Source organism: Halichoerus grypus, chromosome 9, assembly GCF_964656455.1.
Source record: "Halichoerus grypus chromosome 9, mHalGry1.hap1.1, whole genome shotgun sequence".
Taxonomy (NCBI): Eukaryota; Metazoa; Chordata; class Mammalia; order Carnivora; family Phocidae; genus Halichoerus; species Halichoerus grypus.
The window spans coordinates 22,404,587-22,428,566 of record NC_135720.1 but is presented as its reverse complement, the minus strand read 5'-3'; the positions used below and the strand labels follow the sequence as shown (position 1 = coordinate 22,428,566).

The 23,980-nt window shown below is 39.6% G+C and overlaps 1 long non-coding RNA gene across 5 annotated transcripts in view; it reads left to right on the top strand.

Moving 5' to 3' along the window:
* LOC118544763 (uncharacterized) overlaps positions 1-23,980 on the top strand; it is a 61,763-nt gene that overhangs the window by 21,945 nt on the left and 15,838 nt on the right. The window contains exon 3 of one of the 5 annotated variants that reach the window (XR_013441067.1): positions 22,614-23,419. The exons of 1 other annotated variant lie outside the window; for it this stretch is intronic. This is a non-coding gene — a long non-coding RNA (uncharacterized LOC118544763). Of the gene's footprint in view, positions 1-9,799; positions 10,076-11,618; positions 11,704-14,370; positions 15,474-22,613; positions 23,420-23,980 lie in introns of those variants that run through there. 3 more of the 5 variants (XR_013441068.1, XR_013441069.1, XR_013441070.1) reach the window with 3 other exon arrangements.

Here is a 23,980-nt window from a genome sequence, read left to right as displayed (position 1 = left end):
ATTGCTTAATTCTTACTTCATTCTTTTAGAGGAATTCAAACCTCTATGCTGAAGATAATACTTAGTGGTGGTTCTTTTCTCTTGCAATCAGTTCTATGGGAATTTGCTACCATAACTACAGAAAAGAATTTGATAAAATGAAATGGAGACCTCCAAGAAATGTATAACACAGATGCTTCACATTGCAAAATCTCTAATGTCATTATTGAAAAGATAGTTTTTTAGAGATATTCTTATTAAATAACACCAGGCATAATAAATAAGCCTTTTATTTTACTTACTATCTTATGTACATATACTATGTTATTTGATTATCACAACCACCTTAATATATTCTCTCTATTTGTCAGAGCAGTACCCAGATTTTCTATGAGGTGCTCTCCTACTCTCCAACTCCTACCATTTGGGTAGAGCGGACTCTGCCTTCAATTTATGGGGTGGGCATTTGGCCTAAATCAGGCTAATCAAACTTCACAACTGCCTGATTTCAATGAGTGTTTCAGAGATAAACACAACATCCAAGTCATGCTAAGGGGAGACATTGCCAACCAATGATTGGACTACTGTTGTAACAGTTGAGAAACAGACTGGATATGAGCTGGAATTATTGGAGGCCATCTTGCCCCATGAGGAGAGCCTGCCTGAGAGTTGGTTCTAATAGAAAGAAAATAAAGCAGAGACATGGAGACTGACTGTCTTAGTCTGTTCGAGCTGCTATAACAAAATACCATGAACTGGGTGACTTGTAAACAACAGCAACTTATTTCTCTCAGTTCTGGAAGGCGGAAAGTCCACGGTTAAAGTGCTGGCAAGCGATTAAGGTGCCGACAGATTGGGTGTCTGGTAGGGAACCATATCCCAGTTCATAGATGCCATTTTTTCTCTGTGCCCTCACAGGGCAGAGGGATGAGGGAACTTTCTGGGGCCTTTTTTTATAAAAGCACTAATTCCATTTATGAGGTTTCTACCTTCATGACCCAATCACCTCCCAAAAGCCCCACCTCCAAATACCATCACATTGGAGATTGGGTTTCAACATATGAATTTTGGGGCACACAAACATTCAGTCCACAGCAGTGACTGCATCCTAACAACATTGTTTGAACCAGGACCCAGCAACACTGATGCAAAGCCTACTCCTGGACTTCTCACGTACAAGAGTCAATGCATTCTTTTTCTTTCCTTTTGCCATTTTGAGTCCAGTATCTCGTCTTTGCAGCCAGAAGAGTCCTATGCTCTTGGGCAGGCTGTTAACATTTTCCCTACTTTATAGGAAAATAAACTGAGGTTTAGAGACCCTAAGCAACTCACTGTAGCTTGGCCTGCACTTAGTAGTGCAAAACAGAAAGAAAACCTGACTTCAAGGGCAGTGCTTTAATTATACTTTATTTAATTAAGATTCTTTTTACGTTTTAAGGCACTTTTTCTTTTCTATCAAGACTGAAGAAAAGTCTTGTCAGGATAGAATAATTACTGCACGGTATCTAGAAAGCTCAGGCTTTCCAATATTTATTGGCAGTTGTGTAGATTATATTATTATAAATGAACGCTGAGTCATTCTCAAGAAACAAATAGTAAATTTGAGCGTGTTAGGAGCCATGCGAGGGATGCCTCGGTTCTGTTCTGTACTTAAAATGAAATTTGTTCTACAGTTGAGCTCTAGGTCTGATCTAAAATCAGCAGAAAAGGTTTGCAATACTCACATGTGTGCCTCTTTTGAAATCTAGTGGTTTTAGAAAAAAAACATATATGTACTGTATACTTCAAAATAACTAACTAACAGTATTCTTAATGGGAAAAAAATCCCATTTTTTTTCCTGGAACTGAGAATGGAAAACTCAGCTGCATACCATTCCAGTTCAAGGATCTGTAATCTTAGACCATTGAAGAGTTCCTCTTTCCAAGGAATGTTTCTCTGTGTGGTTTCTAAGCCTCCTGACTTTCTGCAAAAATTTAGCATTTCCCCAGGAAGCTTAAGAGAAATAACAGTGTAGGAACCTCATAGGTCCTGTTAGGTTTTCATGTCTGACACATAGTTCTCCTGTTTTTATCTATCATACTTGGTCACACTCTTGTCTTCATTTGATTTTACTTGGTTGTCAGAACAAAACAAAGAGCTATAAGGCAGTGATAAGGATTTCCTCTCTCATAACAAACTGAAAACAAAATTTGCTTAGACTCAGTCATAGATAATATGAAAACCTGTGGACAGCCAAGTTGTTAAGAATCCCATGTTGTACTTTACTCGTTTAAATATCAATAGTTCTAGTCTTAATCAAACTCTATGACATTCTAGATGGTGTCCACCTTAATAAGATTATCTCCTAATTGCCTGCCTGTTCCTGATGCCCTCTGCACCACTCATGTGAATAAACAGCCCAGACAGGCTAGAGAAGGAAGGTGTTCTCCCCTTCCTGCAGTGTTGAGAATAATCCAGAAGGACATCCCCATACTGCTGCCCAGATTTTTGGCTCAGAGATGAGCCCTGTACTTGCATTTTGGCAGCCTAATCATTGAACCTCTCTGAGCCTCAGTTTCTTTAGCTGTAAAATAGAAATAGTAATGCCTTCTCAGGGGTATGTGAAGATTAAAAGCCTAAATGTTCTCTTAAACTTACTGTTCAGGAAAAAAAAGTGCTGTAAATCTCTGTGAATATAAAACATTGAAGATAATTGAGTTTTTTAACTCCTCCTCTGACATACAAATTATGGCAAAATGTATTCAAAATATATTCAAAATCGAAGAACTGACCCAAATATGGTCACACACATAGAAATAACCTGTGATAAATTAAAGTCGAGTTACTAACAAGTAAAACTGTACAGTTAAATTGTATCAGCTATTATAATGAAACATACAGATATGCACAAACACACACAAAGTTTCAATATGCTTAGCCAAATGGAGAAACCAGGTTTGAGAAAAATTCATCTCCCACAGGTGAGGACGTTAACAGTAATTTCTATGGCAGTAGTCTGATGATTCATCTCTCAACTACCATGGTTTCTTAATTAATTTGAGACATTTTAATTAGATTCTTCCTCATTTTCACTTCAGCCCAGCATCTCTGGGTGGGATCGACCTCCGCTCCCCCCACCCTCAGTACCCCCCACTCCAGCCCTGGCAGTTGCCTGATAAATCGCCACCAGGAAAAGCACCATCAGCTAACCACAAGGAGAATCAAGAGGCATTAGGATGGAAATAGAATTTGTCTTTGTTGTCCACCATTTGGCCTCAGTTTCTTGGTCCTCATGATCCTCTTTTTCCTAACCCTTTCCTTACCGTTCCCCAGAGCCGCACCCCCCCTGCTCCCAGGAATCTGGTGCCTTCATGCTGGCAGCTCAGCTGAGCACGCCTCCCTGAAGCCTGTCCGCTTCCCAAATGGTTACTACCTTTTTTCTTCAGCTTCCTTTTTCATCAAGCTCATATCGACTCAAACCTGATGATCTCAGAGAGATGTAAACAGAAAAGCCAACTGATCAAGCCTCAAGTGTGAATAACTGCTTTTTCTTTCCTGGGATTTTGCATCTTAAGCATGTTAACCCATATTCATCTACAATTAGTGGAATCCCCAAGGAATTTACAGGGGCCTGAGGTCACAGGGTGCAGATATATGGGCAACAGACTTCTCTTCATTCTTTTAACTTTTCAACTCACATGGAAGCTCCCTTCCCTTTTGGTGAGGCTCAATCTCTAGAGGCTCTGCATTTATTTCCCAAGAAGAGTTACTGCTTAGGGATTAGCAGTCACTTCCGGCTGCCATCATGAGTCTGACACCAAGAATGGAGCTTTGTTCGTGGAGCATGAAAGCAGCTTGAAGAGTCCTGCTGATTGGCATAAACCCATGAGGAAATAAAAATTTTTCATTCATGTGCACGCACACACGCGCACACACACACACAATGTAGGATTTTTTTCCTCATCCATAGGCAGACACAATTCCAATTGCATTGGGCACTATTTCATCTTTCTGGTATTAGAATATAGGAAAATACAGGTGTGATTGGGGCTTGGTTAAATCCTGAATTATCAAGTGGCATGCGTAGATGCTACAAGCTTCAAGTTTGGTCTTTGGTTAACTTACTCTCTAGAGGTCTCAGAATCTTGGGGAAAATGAGTACTCTGTGTAAATGTTATTTATGTTTGCTGAATATGTGAATTTACAAGGATTCTTTTTAGGGCAGTGTTCACAAATTGTTGCAATGTATCATTTTTGTTAATTGCATTGTATACACTTACACATAATTTATTGGTAGAAATAAATTGCTTTATGCTTTATTTTATTTTTTTGCACCCCTTTCCTGGGGTTTAACCAGGAACCAGGAAGATCAAAGTGTTCTAGGAACACAGAACCACACGTTTCCTCAGTCTGAGCACAGAACCATGAAGGTAGCAAGACTTGTACATTACGTTCTCAAGAGCTAAAAGGAAGGAGGGATTTACCAAACTGCTTATGTGAAAAAAATTATGAGGTAGACCTTAACAGAATAGCCTCAACTTTCTTCAATGTGGATAATCCACCTTTTGCTTCCACAATACTGCTAAAACAATTCACAGGCTAATTCACCAATTAACTTCTAACGGTCATGTTCTAAGGCCTCATTTTAGTCCTGATAGTATGCAGTTGGCACATTCTCTTATTGACCCTTCAGTTTTGGGGTTCCCATCCATTGTCTTCTACTCTCACTCTTCTTCAAAGTTCTCAAGGTGGAAACCCACAAACTGGATAAAGTACACAGGTGTATACAATTTGGGCTCAATAGTATTGCAGGCAAATTTAAGAAACAATATATAAAACCTGAAATCTTCACTTATTCATTTGGATTTTCCAAGTTTTGAAAAACGGAAAGATCTGACAAACCTAGACCAACATTTATGCAGGGCAATGATTTGTCGGCAGTAAATGGAAGTTGCTCCATAGAGATTGGACGCTTGGTCTCCAGTTGCCATGGTCCTCACTTCTCCTCGTTGCCTTAAATCCCTGACCCACCCCTTTAACTCGTTCACATACGTGAGCATTTGCAACTATTTCTCGTATATTCACCCTGTGTGATTTCATCCTTTCTTGCGGTTTGAACTCCCTGACTCTAAAATTCGACTCCAGAACACATTTGTAAACACCAAATAATATCTCTGTTCCTCCAAAATGTACTTATAGATTCCTCATTCTCAATGTCCCAAACTAAGCACATTACTTTTCTTATAAGCCACCAAATTTGCTTCTCCTCTAGTTCCTGTATAGTTAATAGCGTTGTCATCTGTTATAGTGAGTTTTATGTATCAACCTGCCTAGGCTCTATTCCCTGATTATTCAAATAAACACTCCTGCTGAGAAGATATTTTGTACATGTGGCTTAATATCTGCAATCAGATGACTTTAAGTAGAGGAGATGATCTTTGATAATCTGAGTGGGCCTCATTTAACCAGTTGCAAAGCCTTGAGAGCAAAACTACGACTTCTCTGAAGAACTTCAGCCTTACAATAGCAACAGCAACTCCTGCCAGAGGGTTGCCAGCCCGCTGGCCTGCCCGACACCATTCCGACTTGCCAGCACCCACAATTCCCCTGCTTCTGTTTCTCTGGAGAGCGCTGACCTATAAGGTTCCAGGTGGTTCTGCCATCGACACCTTTGCTGCAAGCATTTTCGCCACAAAATGAATTGGCCATAAGGCAAATCTGCCATAAAAGATAAAAATCACAGACACACAGACACACACACACACACACACAAAATAGAAGAGGGACTTAATGTCCTTTTTAATAAAGAACATAATGAAACATGAAAACTTCATGTTTAATAATAATTAATAAATAATTATTAGTTTATTCCTGCATCTAAACATGTATCAGTTTTCCAAATACTAGGATGCATATTTGTTACTGAGCTTTGTGAGAGCCTATGCTGTTGTTTGTTCTTGGCGTATTGTCACATGTCCGTTGATAGACATCCCGAAGTTCCATTGGAAATGTGGAAGAAATGCTAACACTGTCATGCATTTGTAACTGAGGTTTGTTATCATCTTAAATGATATGTTATCATTTCCCATATAGTACGCAATATAGCTTTATAAGCTCTTATTCACACTTTCAGGGAGTTTTATCACTGTATTTTTTAAGTCGATATATGTAGTAGTTAACTACCATTTTAAGACCACTGTGTCTACTGGTCACTGTATAGACCATTATGAAGGCTGGCTAAGATTTGTGTAATGTAAAAATGGGAACTTTGTCAATGGAGAAATGAAACCAAACTGACAACTAGCTTCAATACAGTAATTCTGCTGAAGATGGTTGTTTCATAATGGTGAAATGAAACCAAACTGTCTCCCCGTTATTTTATCCCCCTATGGCAAAATTGCCTTATGGCCAATTAGTTATGTGGTAAAAATGTTTGTGGTAACAATGTTTGCGGTGAAAATGCTTGTGGCAAAAATGTTTACCGCAAAGATGCTAACAGTGAAAATGCCAGACACTCCTGATACTCCATCCACCTAGATAAGCAATGTTAAGAATATAAGAGACTTCCTTAATGCTTCCTCCTTCTTATGGCTTTCATCAGTCACACCCCTTTCAAATTATTCTTTAAAATAATGATCAGATATGATTTATAATTCTATAACTCAGATCTTTTCCCTATTGCTTAGAGATCAAAATCTAGACTCCTAAGTAGGGTACACATGGATATTCATTTTCTGGTTCCTGCGTACTTCTCCAGACTCATCTCTTTGCTGAGCTACCTACTTCCCTTGTACCTACTGTCTAAATGGAAATGCTTCCTTATTTTTAACATGCCTTTATATTCTATTCCTCTATGCCTAAGCTGCTCCCACGACCTGAAATATCCTTCTTTATAGAGCACCTGGCAAAAATCTACTTAACTTTCAAGACATGGTTGAAACGTTTTCTCTTCTGTGAAACCTCCCCATCCTCCCCTTTTCCCAGCAGAATTGATCCACTCTTCCTTGGTACCCCAGCCTCCTCTTGCATGCTTCACCCATGTAGAGCCATAATATAGGAATGTAGTTCATTTGCTCGTTCATATGTTTGTCCTGTGTTAAACTGTGACGCTTAATTCATTATGTAATTTAGGAGAGCCTTGTGGCAACAACTGCTAATGACCCCATCAATATCCATTCTCCTCTTCTGCAGTAATAGAACTTCTACCTAGGCACATGGCCAGCTAGAACAAAGGTTACATTTTCAGCCTTCTCTACAACTTGGTGTGGCTATGTGACTGAGCTCTCACCGATGGAATCTAAGTGACTGTGTCCTATGCCAACATCTAAGAACCACCAGAGGCAGTTTTCACCAGCTCTTTGCCCTTTATACTTCCCTTCTCCCAACTTACTGTTTGGAACATGGATGTGATGACTGAAGTTCTATCTTGGCTCTTGAAAAAAAAGAAAAAAAAAAAAAAAAAACCTATTCTTGGCATGGTCAAGTAGAAAGCTGCAGGAGCCTGGGTCCCTGAGAACTTTGTACAGCAAAGCCGCTAGACCAGCCCTAGCTTACTCACCTCTGCACTTTTACCCAGGGAACGAATGAATTTTCACCATATTTAAGCTGCTCTTTCAGAGGAAGCAGATGTATCACTCACAACCAAATATAATTCTAATATATGAATGGTTCTGGCAATGTCTTCAATCAACACTCTTTAAGCTTTTAAATTAGGAATGATGCCTAAAGATTTGTTACTGGGTCCCAGTCGGAGAGGGGCTCATAATCTCAAAATCGAGCTGGCTGGGTTTTAAAGCTTGCTTGCAATGTTTGCATGTGGGCTTCCTGTTGTTTGTACAGGGTATCCTCTGCATTTCAACCTATGGACTTGGACTTAGTTTGAGCTCCGCTCCCTGGGGAACCCAACCTTTGATATATTGTGCTCCACTTGGCAAGTATCTGACTGACTAAGCCAGCTCCATCTCTGACAAGTAGGGATGAGTTAGCAAATCAAACAAGGGGGAGGGTGGCTAGGTTAGAGCCAAGACTGAGGTGAGTTCAGAGGCCGTGAGCTGAGTGAAGTGCCAGCAGCATGGCAAAGAATTTGAGCCCATACTTGGTGCACTGGAAAAGCAGGATCAGGAGAAAAATATGCCAGACTGTTGCTAGGGTGATTTGATTTGCCTTTTCAAAGACCTGCTTATGCCCAGATGTATTACAACACAGCATGACCCCTTTCCAACATGGGTATAGGATATAGACACTCTCAAATGCTCTGTGGGAGTACAAATTGGAGAAAATATGACAAGTCCCTTAAATGTTTTAAATGTGCGTTCACTAGGAGCCAAAGATTTTTTTAAAAGAGGGTAAGGAGCTCAGAAGAAACACTGGAAACACGTGTCTTTATAATTTAATATTGTTCAAAATGTCTTACTTAGGCAATAAGACAAACAGACCCACATTCACATATATCTTCTATTCCCAACAGTAGTAACAAGAACTAAATTTAGCAAGAAACACATAAAACCCATATAAAGAAAACTACTATTTCACTGGAGTTTGTATGAAGGCTAAAAGTCTCTTTGCTGATGCCATCATTCTGATGTATAGAAAACCAAAAGAAATAACTGATAACTTAACACTAGAGATCAGTAATATGGCTAGAAGTAAAGGAAATACATAGAAATAATTATACCTTGGCAATATTAATTACAGAATGTAATGGGGGAAAGGTAGAATTTAAATCAATGAATAACTGATTGATTAATCAATAAATAGTTTTGGGAAATTTTGATAGCCAAAATAGGAAAATAAAATTATATTCTTTCCTCACATGGCATACACACAATCCAGATGATTTAAATATGCAAATAAAAGGGTGCCTGGATAGCTCAGTCAGTTAAGCGTCTGCCTTTGGCTCAGGTCATGATTCCAGGACCCTGGGATGGATCCCCATGTAGTCAGGCTCCTTGCTCTGCGGGGAGCCTGCTTCTTATCCTCCTCCCTGCTCATGCTCTCTCTCGCTATCTCTATCTCTCTCTCAAATAAATAAATAAAATCTTTTAAAAATATGCAAATAAAGAATATGAAGAATAAAATATGGGAGATTTGGAGCATTAAAACAAAATATAGGAGACTATTTTTTGATATGAAAAATGCCTATTGAGACCCTCAGTAAAAAGTTCAAAACTGAAAGAGATCTTGACAGTCAATGAACATGTGTGTGTTCTCCCTCTAAGTAGGCCCTATCCTTTACCAGCCTTTCTGTTCTCTTATTTTATGGATATTTTATGGATATGGCAGGCAAAATCTGCCTGGCTTTTCCTGACATTTGCATACATCTGAACTTATTTGACGAGATTACGTCTGGCTTTATAGAGAAGTGGGGAGAAGGCAGAAAGAGAGAGAGACAGAGAGAGAGAGACAGATGGAGACACAGCGAGAGTGATTTACATGGAAAAGAAGGAAGACAGTGATTCAGATGTGGTGAGGGCTGCTTGGGGCAGCGCCCCGATGAACCAATCACCAGCTCTGGGGTCACAGCTCTTTAAAGATTGCTGAGTGTGGTACGGAAACGGCAGAATCATCAGACACCAAGGGACCACGAGGCCTCGGAAAACCAGTGTCTCTGCAGTAGCCCTGTGGACAGAAGCCTAGAGCTCCTCTGCCGCGCTATAGTAGTTTAAGAACCCTCCAGGGACTTCTCAAGACCTTGTGGCTTGGCCTGGGGTCCGAATTTGAGGGAGGTCCCCAATTAGGATGTAATTTAATCCCCTCTTCCATGTGAACAGGATAGGCCTCTGAGTCTAATTTGAGTTTCTTTTAAATAAATAAAATAAATGACATTTCTTACATACCCAGGTTTGAACTGACTTGGTTGCAACATTGTTAAGCAGCGTGGGGAGAAACAGACAGCACGAGAAAATAGGCGTAACTATGCCGGAGGCCTGTTTGACGGTGTGTGTCAACATGTAAAATGAGCATGCTTTGTCACTAGCCATCTTAATCCCAGGACTTCACACTAAAGAACTTTCCTTATTGAGTCAAGTAAATAGATATACTGCAAAATTGCTTATAATGGCAAAAAGATTTTAGGAAACTCTGCATGCTTTTTAGGAGACTGATTAAATAAGTTATGAAATAAATCATGTATATACATACAATGGAATATTCTGAAGCAATAAAAGTGATTATATGCTCAAAATCTTTGGTCACATCTCTCCTGCCTTCCAATATCAGAGCTCCTGGCTCTCAGGCCTTCAAACTCTGGGACTTACACCAGCGGACCCAGTTCTCAAGTGTTTAGCCTCAGATTGGGAGATACACCATTGGTTTTCCTGTTCTGAGGCCTTCCGATTCAGAGTGAATTATACCACCAGCTTCCCTGGTTCTCCAGCTTGTAGATGGCAGACTCTGGGGCTTCTCCTCTTATCAATATCTAATATATCCTATTAGTTCTGTTGCTCTGGAGAACCTTGACTAATCCAAGTACTGATACTGATACTTTTCTCCAAATAAGTCCTAGGTTCCCAGTGGACATCTCTCTTGTGGGGGCACCAAGCCGTACCCTAGAGATGTGCAGCAAAATACTTCAGTGTAAATTCTCGAAGGGTATGATTTCAAGAGATTTTTACTTTTTCTTATGCTGAACTATATTTTAAAATAAGGAACATGCATTGTTTTTCCAAAACCCATAGAAAAAAAAAGAAAGGAATGTTAACAACTAGAGTTTGCTGGGGTGTAAAGAATTGAGAGTTTCATGTACCATTGGTATAATTGAAAATTGGTAGAGCTTTTTGGAGGGCAATTTGACAATTCAATTTCTAAGAATGTATCCTGTGGGAGTATTTGTACCCTTGCACAAAGATATATGCTCAATGATGCCCATTATAGGATTGTTTGTGGTGGCAAAAATGAAAAAAATAATCACTTTTTGTGGTCTATGTCCTCTAAGCAAAGTCTCCTTATGAGTCTAGTGTAAGAGTAGGCAAACAATTACGTATTACACAACCATGAGAAGCAGGGGGGAGGGATCCTTTTCTATATGTTGACACAGATAGAATGTTACAATATATTGTTTATTTAAAATAGTAAGTGAAAACCAGTATGTAGAGTGTGATCTTATTTAACAGTACTACAGGCATGCCTCCTTTTATTGCAATTTGCTTTGTTGCACTTCACAGATGCTTTGTTTAGTTATTTACTTTAATTTTTTTTCTTTTTAAGAGAGAGGGTGGGTGGGGAGGGACAGAGGGAGAGGGAGAGAATCTCAAGCAGGCTCCACACCCAGTGCAGAGCCCAAGTGGAGCCGGATCTCAGGACCCCGAGATCACGACCTGAGCTGAAATCCAGAGTCAAGCATTTAATTGACCGAACCACGTAGGGGCCCCACATTTTTTTTTTTTTTACAAATTGTTTTGTGACAGCCCTGCATCATGCAAGTCTATCAAAACCATTTTTCTAGCAGCATTTACTCACTTCAAGTGTCTGTCACATCTTGGGAATTTATACAGTATTTCAAACTTTTTTATTATCTTTATGTTCATTATGGTAATCTGTGATTGGTGATTATGACTCACTGAAAGTTCAGATGATGATTAGCATGTTTTAGGAATAAAATATTTTTATTTTTATTTTTATTTTTATTTTTTTTAAGATTTTTTATTTATTTATTTGACAGAGAGAGTGAGAGAGCACAAGCAGGGGGAGCAGTAGAAGGAGAGGGAGAAGCAGGCTTCCCGCTGAGCAAGGAGCCCGATGCGGGGCTCGATCCCAGGACCCTGGGATCATGACCTGAGCCAAAGGCAGATGCTTAACCATCTGAGCCACCCAGGTGCCCCGGAATAAAATATTTTTAAATTAAAGTGTGTATATTTCCTTTTTAGACACAATGCTATTGCACACTTAGTAGACTACAATATAGTGTAAACATAACTTTTATGTGCGCTGGGAAACCAAAAAATTCATTTTACTCACTTTATTGCGCTATTCACTTGATGGCAGAGGTCTGGAACCGAACCTTCAGTATCTCCAAGTTATGTCCATATTTTTATGTGCTCAGAGAAAAATCCCAAGGGATATCTACCAATTGGTTAGCAGTAATTATCTCTGATGCATGGCATCACAGAATTTTCACTTCCCATTTTATACATTTCTACATTGTCAGAACATTTTACAATAAGCATCTATTATTCCTATCATAAGAGCGGAAAACAATGACTTTTTTTTTAAAAAAAGAAGGAAAAAAAAAAAAAACCCACAGAGAGGGGCATTGTTCCAGAGCTGGGTCTTGGGCCAAGATTTAGACTCTGCTGCACAGCGGTAGACAGGACCTTACTCAGCTGGAGCTTGTGAATAGCTTGATTGACATTCTCTGCCTGGCCTGGGCTTTCACTCATCTAGCACGGCTCAGCTGGAAACCCCCTTGAAATTTCCATGAAGGGGTCTCTCCTGCTGTGGGTGTGATATTGGCCATTTCTTAGTTTTCTGTCCAGCCAGAGAGCCAAGAATGCTACCAACTCTGGGATCAAGCTCCACCCAGCTCATTATTTCCTAGCTGTGTGACCTGGAGTAAGTTATTTAACCTCTCTAGTCTTCCTACCTCAATGGTCCATTTTGAAGATGAAGCTAAAAGACATGTAAAATTCCTTCCCAGACATTGCAGCATAGTAAGTATGTAATAAATGTCAAATCACACCCCCACCATCACTGCCACTCCTTCTTTCCCCCTTTCTCATTCTCTGGCAGGTGGAAAATTTAGAGCAGTGGTTCCCAATGGGCCCTCTGCTATTTTCTTGGTGGCCTTTGATAAATGGGGGCCGCCATAATGAAGAAGCTACTGCCTTTGACCTGATCTGTGGGCAGGATCCAGGAATGCCAGATGTCCTGTAAGACAGGAGACAGTCCAGACAATAAAAATCATCTTGCATCTCACATAACTTGTCAATGTCCCAGAAGATATTTGTATAAGTCAAAAACCTATTTATATTATCTGAGTTTAGAAGTTAATTCCATTTTATATAGCAAAACTGCATTTCCCAGGAGGAAGGTTGTATTTTGTTTTGCTTGGATTTTACCACTGTTTTTTTTTTTTTTTTTTTTTTCAAAATCACATTCTGACAGTAGTTTCTCTTCTATGCTGTTTGAGTCTCCAAATAAAACACACCTCTAACCATCTGCTTTTGCAGTAGCCACAAGTTGGTTTGGTCTATTGGTATAACCATCTGACTACATCTGACTACTGTATCTTATAGAGTACTCATTCCTAACTAAGCATTTACACAATGAAATCCACACTAGTCTATTTTTTTTTTAAAGATTTTATTTATTTATTTGACAGAGAGACACACAGCGAGAGAGGGAACACAAGCAGGGGGAGTGGGAGAGGGAGAAGCAGGCTTTCCGCCGAGGAGGGAGCCCGATGCGGGGCTCGATCCCAGGACCTGGAATCATGACCTGAGCCGAAGGCAGACGCTTAACGACTGAGCCACCCAGGTGCCCCCACACTAGTCTATTATAAATTATTTTTCTATAACATCTTTTATATTAGTTTGAATATTATATTGAGTTTTTTAATCTATGTGTATGTAGATGGTATTCTTTAGATGTATGTAGATTGACTTTTATTTTGGAATCATAAAGGCAGCGTTACAAGATAGTTATTACAAAAAGAGGAGATGGCAGTGTCGGGAAGAGCACAGAGTTCTTCAACTGCATCAATAACCCCAGAGGAGAACACCTCTCCTGAGAACTTGGGTGGGTTCAAGAACTGCATGTTTTCAAGTGTAGAATAGTGATATTGACTAAAATTCAGGCATCTCACCATTCCCATTTCCACAAGGATTGTGAATAACAGGATAACAACCAACATTGGTCCCTCTGGAGCCAGAACCGAGGAGACCACAGGAGCCAGAATAACTCTTAAGTACAGTTAGAGAAATGGAATAACCTTGCTGTCCTTTCTAGTTTGTTAAACCAGAAAGCAAGAGATATGTCATGAGTCTGTAGATGAAGTGAAAGGCAAGAAGCCAGAGAGGCCAAGTACATGGAGGAGGGGCAGGGATGGCGACAGTTGCTGGTAGGGGGAGGATGAATGAGGAAGTTGGACAGGGAATAGGGCAAAGAATATGGAGCTGTTTTGGCCACAGCACATCTTTATTATGTGGGCTAGGCTCCAGCGGGCCTGCTAGACTTGCATGCTTCTACTGAACGCTGACTACTTGTTGCATGGTTTATTAAAGGTGTCATCTAACATTTGAAAGAGAAGAAATTAAGACACCTGACTTCCTTAAGTTTCTATGCTCATGGGCCAGAAGATGGATGAAAACCATAAAAAAAATTGCCAATAAATAAACCATTATTTCTATTCTGGAATACTCTGTTACTTTTATCTTAGTTTATTTCTGCTGGTGACTGAATGTTTTCCTTCACAGACTCACTGAGAACATCAACACAGAATGACCCGTGATAACCAATTATGAGGAAATAAATGATTTCCAAGACTTCCTAATGGGCTTCCGGCTACAGAGAGTTTGCAGGAGTGACATTAGTAATACTAAAAGTAATATCAACAACAAAAATAGAATGTGGAGTCTATAATGTAAAAACATTAGTTCCATACTCTAGTTTACTGTAAATTGTAAGACAAATTTGAAAGCAAGATTTGCCGAGGATGTGCAAAATAGATGTCTTGTGCCCAAAGAATAACACACTGATTCTGTCAAAGTGAGGAACTCTATCAGAGGAGAGTAGTATGAAAAATCATTCTGAAGGAGGAAATCAGAAAGGAGTTAGGAAGATATTTTATGCAGATGAGAAGTAGAGGTTTATTAAGGATATGAAATATAAGACAGGATGTAAGTTAGGTGGCTTTTTGAAACAGTTTGTCTATGTCATTTTTGACACATCCAGCCTGTCACTCATCATATCTGTCATCTTATTTTATACATATAATATATTTTATACATATATATTATAAATTTATATATTCACATACATTGTGAAATATAGAGAGACACAACTGGGGTACGAGCCCATAGTTAATCTAGTGAGGGACTCACCCTGATAATGTGGCAATAACAGCATAGACCAACGCCGGAGAAGCCTGGAGGCTACAAGGGAATCTTGGAAGGGCACCTATCCTAGTCCAGGATAGTCACAGAGAGCTTCCCAGAAGAAACTGTGTCTAAGCTGAGATCCAAGAATGAGTTGAAACTTACTGGAGAGTGAGAGTTGAAATTTACTGGAGAAGGACAGGGATATTATGTCCTACAGAGGCAATAGCATTTAGAAAGGCCCAGAGAGAATAAAGACTCTTCAAAACCTAACAAGAAGTTCAACACGAGGAGATAAGTGGAGTGGACTGGAGAAATAGGCTACAAAGGTAAACTGGACCCAGATCATAGCAAGAACTTTTAAGAATTTACATATCCTAAGAGCAATGGCAAGACTTTAAAGCCTTAAGTAGGGGAGCAACATGACCAGATGAAAATCCCCTCTGGCTGCAGTGTGAAGAATAGAATAAAAGGAAATAAAACAGAACTGTATAATTTTAATATATTTATCTATTCAATTAACATATGTGGCTCATCTACAATTCCCTACTTTCTAACTTCTAGCTCTAACTGGCCGATGTGAACCCAATATATCACTGTACTTCAAGCATTGTTTTTTCAAAAGATATACCTATATGTCCTGATTAACATATTAGGGAAGAATGAAACAGGAGCTGTAGAGAATAAAATGAGAAGATTATAATCGATGGACTCTCTTGAAGGAACGAGAAAACAATTTTAAGTGCAAGATAAAAGGTTAGCTTCCCTGGTAGATCTAGAGCCTTAAAAAGTCTTGCATTTATAACACAGATAACAAATAATTATAATTCAGAGCGATAAATAAAACACTTTAAAGGGAATACTGGGAAAGCTTCATAGAGGAGGTGGAAATTTGTCTGGATTATTTTTAAAGAATGAGCATGAGGACCTGGTATGAGAGATGCGAGAGAACAGGTGCTACCACAGAACAGATTAAACAGCAAGACCAAGAATAAGTGTTAATACCAGTCTCGGGGCAAATAAATTTAGAGATGCAAGGCCACTGGATTTACCCAGAAGAATCACTGTTAACGGCAAATGGAAGATAGAAAAGCAAAGGAATAGTGAAATTACCATGAGAGATATGGGGGTGGGGAAACAAAAGAAGAAAGCAACAAAATACGGATAGATAGGGTTTCAATAAACTGAGATTGGGGGGAAGTGGTGAAATATTTCAAGGGGAGGGATCCTCTTGAAAAAGGAGGGGCAAAAGACACAATAAGGATAAAGGGTAACTTTTGCTTGGAACTGTGGGCATAGTGCTGGACAATTGCTGGTCCCTGACTGTCCCCACTCATGGTATCCTGGATGGAAGAGCATTAAAGTCTTGGAGCAGGAGGTGGAAGAACTCCAAGTTCTGATTTAGGAACTCTCACCTTGCTGAGACAGGTGGATAGATTAATGTCAGCAGGACTGAGGACAGGGAGACCAACCTGGTTTCAACAACCCAAACACTACGTGAAAAAGGCATCAATTTCATGGGTCTATGAATATGGGAAGGAGAGGAGAGTAGAGATACTATGTACTGAGAGAAGGTGAGAGAGAAGAATCTGTCAATCCTTGGGCATGTGAGTTGAAAATGGGCCAATTAGCCTTGCCCTACTGCAGAGACTGTGGGGATCGTGCCAAACCAATTAAAATGTCAGCATAGTAGATATTTGCATTTATTAAGAATGTCAATACTACGTCACCAATCCTTATAATAAACAAGACACGTAGCATGGAGGCCATGAGATGGTACTTGTGGAAGGGGTGGGTAAGAAATGTTTTTCTTTGAATACTTGGCTTTGGTGCTGTTGAAAAGCAGAGCTAGAAAGCTAAGTTATTATTATTTGGCCAGAGATTTATTTATCTTTCTTATATGCAGTAATAGCTAACCATATTAACAGTTTTAAATAGCCTCAAACAGTTCAGTGATTCTGAGAAAAGCTAGTGAGTTCATACTAAGTAGATCCATTGGTGTCTTGATATGAATTAGCACAGAAGTCCACAAACAAATCCTTTGTTTTTTCCACTTTCTCCATGATGGTTTCTAATAACTCTGCACATGCTCCTCCACCTTTTACCCTGCTACACATTGGCCAAGGAGTATCCAAAGTAGTACATACATTACAGGATTCTTTTCTGCATCCCTTGAAGCCTATGTAGAAAACTTACAGAGAAAAATAAAGAATAAGCAGATTTCAGGAATCTACTGGGTGGGAAGCTTTGAAACTTGGTTTGAGTACTAATTTTAAAAAAACAACTGAGAAGCATGGCAAGTTTCTGAACAAGATAGCAAGAATTAAAATGGGATTTTAACATTTAATTATAGTTACTGTCATAAGGTTAAAGGGGGAAAGACTGAAAAGATCTATGGGAGCTTCCAAGAAGAAAGCTTCTATTTTAGTCTGTTGGGCTGTTATAACAAATTACTACAAAATACCATAGTCTGAGTAGCTTATAAGCCACAGAAATTTATTGCTCACAGTTCTGGAGGCTGGAGTCCGAGATCAGCGTGGTAGGGTGAGGGCCCTCTTCCAGGTACCAGACCTGTTGTATCCTCATATGGCAGAAGGGCTCTACCTTTTCCTGCCTTCAGACATCCGGGCTCCTGGTTCTCTAGCCTTTGGACTCCAGGACTTACACCAGTGGCCCCCTGGTTCTCAGGCCTTCAGACTCAGACTGAATTATGCCTCCAGCTTTTCTGGTTGTCCAGCTTGCAGATGGAAGACTGAAGGACTTTTTGGCCTCCATAGCCACACCAGCCAATTTCTATAATAAATCTCCTGTATCCTATTGGTCCTGTTTCTCTGGAGATCCCTGACAAATACATTATCGTAGCAAATAAAATAGAAAATAGGTAGGGTTTCGGAATTTTTCTTGGTGCCCAAAAGAAAAGAAGGAAGAAAAAAAAATGATTATCAAAGATGTTTCAGATCAGGGGCGCCTGGGTGGCTCAGTCGTTAAGGGTCTGCCTTCGGCTCAGGTCATGATCCCAGGGTCCTGGGATCGAGCCCTGCATTGGGCTCCCTGCTCCGCGGGAAGCCTGCTTCTCCCTCTCCCACTCCCCCTGCTTGTGTTCCTTCTCTCGCTTTGTCTCTCTCTGTCAAATAAGTAAATAAAATCTTAAAAAAAAAAAAAAGATGTTTCAGATCAAGAGGTAGCATAATTTGAAGCTATGCCATGTAAAAGCATGAGGACCTGGAGTGAGAGATGCAAGAGAACAGGTGCTACCACAGAACAGATTAAACAGCAAGACCAGGAATGAGTGTTAACACCAGTCTCAGGGCAAATAAATTTAGAGATGCAAGGTCCCTGGATTTAACCAGAAGAAATCACTGTTAACGGCAAATGGAAGATAGTCAAAGGGAGGAAAAGCATTTAAGAAAAGCAAAGGAATAGTGAAATTACCACGAGAGATATGAAGGTGGGGAAACAAAAGAAGAAAGCAACAAAATATGGCTGGAGCTCAGAAGATATTCAGAAGTATGTCAATGAGAGATAAGTTAAATTTGAAAAGCATAAGAAAGGGCCAGAATCTCTCTGGTTGTTTTAGAACGCCTGCTACTTGTATTGCTCTATAAAGTATGACTTGTGGAGCCTTGAAATTGTTTTGAACATAGCATAATAGATGGGGGGGGTGCACGGTCTCAGCAGCCAGCACCTCTGTCCTGTCATCAATCCACAAGAAGGACAAAGGCAGTGCCATGGATGCAAGGGAAGAGGAGAAGCTGATGGATGAGAGACATCACAGGTGAGACGGACACAGTAATGGGAATAATGATGAAGGAACAGAGGAAATAAGTGTGGGAGGGAATAAACATTTATTTCCTAAATGCTCATTGAGAGCATTACCTCATTCAACCTTCACCAGAGCCCCGAGGAGCCCACATCACCGAATCACCTTCTTACGATTGAAGTCACAAGAGGTTAAATAATGTGTCCAAGATCACAGAGACCCATTGGATCTGAGACTGTATCCAGAACCTAATATCGCAATATTTGTCTTCCTGGGATGAGCAAATAGCATTCATAGGATAGAAGAAACAAAAGGAGAAAAGCTAAGGTGAAATTATTAAATAGAAGAAATCCTAGAAATGTGATTTTAAAACATGATGACAAGCCACCAGTCATCAAAGTCAAGGGTGTCACTGGACTGCTATGGGAAATACCCCTGGACTACTAAGGAAATGGTAACTATTTAAGAAAACTTAATTTTCACGGGTAGAATGGTGGGAAGAGTCTTATATTAATCAACTGAGACATAGTATGAAAACTGTAAATAATGAAACAAATGCCATGTTTCCTTTGGCAGAAAAATATGGCCAGATTGTGGCAACAGTACAAGCATTATATGAAGGAGACCCCCCTGGAGAAGAATCATCTCCCCCGCCCCATCCTTCTATCAGCCAGACTTTTCTCAGCAACCTCTGATTTGGGGAAATAAAAACGGCAGGAAATTCAGCATTTGCTCTTGGCAACACTTGCCTTCTTTTTCGGCCACCCCCCACATTTCTTATTTGATCTATCCATTATATTATGTATCCACATCTCAGATCCTCAATGGATATTTTCAAATAAAAACCACTAGCTAGTAGTATAACGGTATCTACCTCACAGGTGATTTTCTTAAGTGCCATGACTTTTACTCCACGTAGAATAAATAAATCAATAAAATGTAAAATGTGTCTTCCCTGGACACAGCATTTCTGAAAATTGTTTATTTCATGAGAAATGCATGACAGATGGTATGAGTAGTGATGAAGCATTCAAAACAGTACAAAGTTTCCTACTGTTCTGTCAGATGTTTCCACTCTCCGTTCCATCCATTAAGTGCTGACTTATTTTTCCTCCACAAACTTCAGTTTGGCTTTTTAAAGATAAATAATGCTTTTGGTATTCATTTAAGATTTTCTTATACTATTACTGGAAACCTCCATCTGAAATGCAATTTTCACATGACACAGAAGAAGTGGTTGGAAGCATCTACTATAACTTCATTCATCAGAACCCATAAAGAGTATGGTACTCATTGGTCAAAGAGCATTCCTTAAATTACCTATGATCATTGAAATTATTCAATTCAGTGTGTAGGTCGGTGCATAAGTAATAGTTAAATACGTTTAGTTAAAGAAAAAACTACTATAAAATTCTAAATGTCCAGTCAGTTATTAACAGTTTTTAAAAACAATACCCACAGAAAATTATATTACCTCAAGGATAATTAAATTAGGCTTATCCTATTCTATTGGATAAACAGTGAATGTTAGTTTCCTTGAGGTCCACTCCATTTTCTGACTGTAAATGGGTAAATGCATGCAATTGGAGTATATACACACTCACATGCATATGTGTGCACACACATACAACTTTCAACAAGATATTGTTTACTATGGTCCTATGTGACCCGGATGTCCCAAGCTTACTCCACACTACTCTCTCATGCAGTTTGGGTTATTTCCTCTTTTGGAATCTTTTGAAGAATAATTTTGAATAAAAGAAAACTCGTAAGCATGTGGACAGTGAGGTTTTAGATGGGCATTTCGGATGGCAAGTGTATCATGTTTTTATTCTGCCCACTGACTCAGATCCTTTATAGAGTCAAGTGACTCAGCATATGCTGATCTATGGTCAAATTGAGATTTATATCACTTTATCAGAAAGACTATAATCTCTAATAAGAAACAAGAAAAAGGAAAGATATTTAAAAGAAAAACCCCAATTCAAGGCCAAAGACTTTTCAGCAAAACTGTATCTGCTGAAAAGTAGAAGAACATCTTCAAGGTTATTCTGGAAATAAATTGACTATTTGGCAACCTTCATCAAATGGAAAGTACTGCAACTCCTCCTGCCAGTTTTCTTGTGTGCAACTGACCAATGCTAAATAAGAAACAAACCCCAAACTCCTTTGCTTTAATTTTTTTGTCTGGCCAGCAAACCAACTTAACGAATTATTTTATTTTTATAGAAGAGATTTGCAAAGTAGATTGCCATCTGTAATTTTTTTTTTAACCCAGCACTCAGTAGCATAATTGGCTAAAATTTTGTTGTTGATAGAATCCTAATGATAATTACAAATGGAAGAGAAAACGGGGATATTGAAATCTGAGTGATTTGAAGCAGCATTTTTAAAGCCATAGCAGAATAATTCTGCTATGTAGACTTGCCTTCTAGCTTCCTTTTCTCCCAGAATTCAGATTTGTGGCAAGCACAGGTGGGTATTTCAGCTTTATAGATTTAATTTTCATTACGGATTAATGGGGAGGGAGTTTGGGGGGGAAGAAGGGAGTGAGGGAGAGGGAGAGAGAAAGAAAAGCAGCTTGCAATTGGAGCATGCTCCATGGGGCCAGCAGTCCAGAGAAGATATCAAAATCACATTGTTCTGACTTCCAGGGTCTGTGCTAAGCTAAGCTCTTAGGAGAAGAAAGAAAATGTGAGTTCTTTTTTTTCTGAAGTTCACTACCTATTTTCATACATCCATTTAAGAAATATGTATTGAGGGGCGCGTCGGTGGCTCAGTCTGTTAAGTGTCTGCCTTCAGCTCAGGTCATGATCTCAGGGTCCTGGGATCAATCCCCAGGGCAAGCTCCCTGCTCTGCGGGGAGTCTGCTTCTCCCTCTGCCCTCCCTCCCCCCGCTTGTGCTCTCTCTCTCTCTCTCTCTCTCGCTCATTCTTTTTCTCTCTCTCGGATAAAATCTTAAAAAAAGAAAGAAATATGTATTGAGTATTTAATGCCAATAATTACAAAGTTATTAGCCTGAAAGAGCAATTTCATTACCAAAGGGTAAATACCATCATTGAAGAATGGCATTCTTGGGTTCTGACCCTTTGTTCTGATAGAAGGATTAAGTAAGATTCTGCTGAGACTAAATGCTGCCTTGGAGCAAGGGAGATAGGACCATCATTAATTATCTTTGACCATTTGTTTTGGTCAAATATGCTAGTTAGCATCAAGATTTACCTCAGCCTCTCCATTCTCCCTTCAACCAGATGTTCAGCTCAAGTTGTAAAATGTCGACAAATTCAGATACAATCCTTACATATTTTCCATTCAATCAGGATTCCCACTGTCCTTAGGATGAAACACAAATGCTTCTCTAGGGCTGATTGGCTTTCTGGTCTTATTGGCTTTCCCATAACATTCTGAGTTATTTTATTTTATTTTTATTATGTATTTATTTCTTTTCTACATACTCTGTTCCCTCTATCTGAAATACTCTCAATTCAATCTTCATGGCTTAGCTCAAATGTTATTTCCCCAGAAACCGTCCCTGAGAAGCTTCCCTTGAGACCTTTCCTCACCTTTTTACTGACTAGCGCCTCACTCTGCTTTATTTTCTTCGTGGCACTTATCTTTACTTGAAAATTCTTGTCTCTTTGTTTGTTCACTTGTTTGGTGCCCATCTTCTGTTGCTAAAATGTAAAAAATATGAAAGCATGAACCTCACTTCTCTTCCCCATTGCTGTGTTTCCCGTGCCTCTGATGGTGTGTGCCACCTATTTGCTGAATAAGAGGAAGTTTAGGAAAAAATCCTTGATTGAGATCTCTGTTCACAAGGCCTCTGGTTATTGAAGCATCTTATCTCTTCTCTGTTTTTCAGGTCCTGACAGTTTAAGTCACTCAGTTCTTAGCTATTTTCCCAGATTTGGGGATCCCACCTCACTCTAACTTCTGGTGCCTCTGTCCTCCGACCTTTGCTCATTTCCTTGGCACAAGCCCTGTGGCTGACTTTAATACTCCCTCTGCCGGATGCTCCCAGCCAGACCCGCATGGACCAACTTAATTTCTCGCCATGGCTTCTAATGCCTGATGTAGCTATGGGAAGATAGAAGAAAAAGCCTGGATTTGAGTCTGAGTCTCGTGCCACTCTGTGACCTTTGGGCAAATCATTCAAAACATGAAACCTTTCTGCAGCAGTGTTTTCTGAGAGGCTGGATGCGGGATGGAAGAGAGAGTGGGAAGGAGACTCCCAGGTGTTTGACCTGAGTAAACAGAGCTTTATTTACCCAAGTGGAGGTAACTGCTGGGCAGGAGGCCTGGCTGGGGAAGAAGGGCACAGCTGCATTTGGGAGGTGTGAATTTCAAAACAGCAATTAGACATACAAACTTAGAAGGCAGCTGCTATGTAAGTCTAGATGTTAGGAGAGAGGTCTGGGCAAGAGGTACAGTTTTAGAATCTTTAACATACTGGAAGTATTTAATGCCTCAAGACTGCATGAGATCACCTACTGTCACCTATAGCAATAAGAAAGAAAGAAAGAAAGAAAGAAAGAAAGAAAGAAAGAAAGAAAGGAAGGAAGGAAGGAAGGAAGGAAGGAAGGAAGAAAGAAAGAAAGAAAGAAAAAGAAAGAAAGAAAGAAAGAAAGAAAGAAAGAAAGAAAGAAAGAAAGAAAGAAAAGGAAGGAAGGAAGGAAAGAAAAGGAAGGAAAGAAAGAAGGAAGGAGAGAGGGAGGGAGGAGGGAAGGGAGGGGAAAAGGAAAGGAGGGAGGGAGGGAGGGAGGGAAGGAAGGAAAGGAGAGAGAGAAAGAAAGAAAGAAAGAAAGAAAGAAAGAAAGAAAGAAAGAAAGAAAAAGAAAGAAAGAAAGAAAAGAAGGAAGGAAGGAAAGAAAAGGAAGGAAAGAAAGAAGGAAGGAGAGAGGGAGGGAAGAGGGAAGGGAGGGGAGAAGGAAAGGAGGGAGGGAGGGAGGGAGGGAAGGAAGGAAAGGAGAGAGAGAAAGAAAGAAAGAAAGAAAGAAAGAAAGAAAGAAAGAAAGAAAGGAAAAAAAGAAAGGTAGCCTAAAGTCTGAGGCCTGGGCCTGCAAACATTTAGAAGTTGGTGCACTGAAGAGCAACCAGCAAATGAAAGGCCCATGAGGGAAAAGAAAATCCAAGAGAATGTAAAGAAATGATAAGTTTCCTCTAAAATTTATTTTATATATAACAACTTTAAAATATTTACTAAGTATACAATCAGTTCGAGTCACTTCA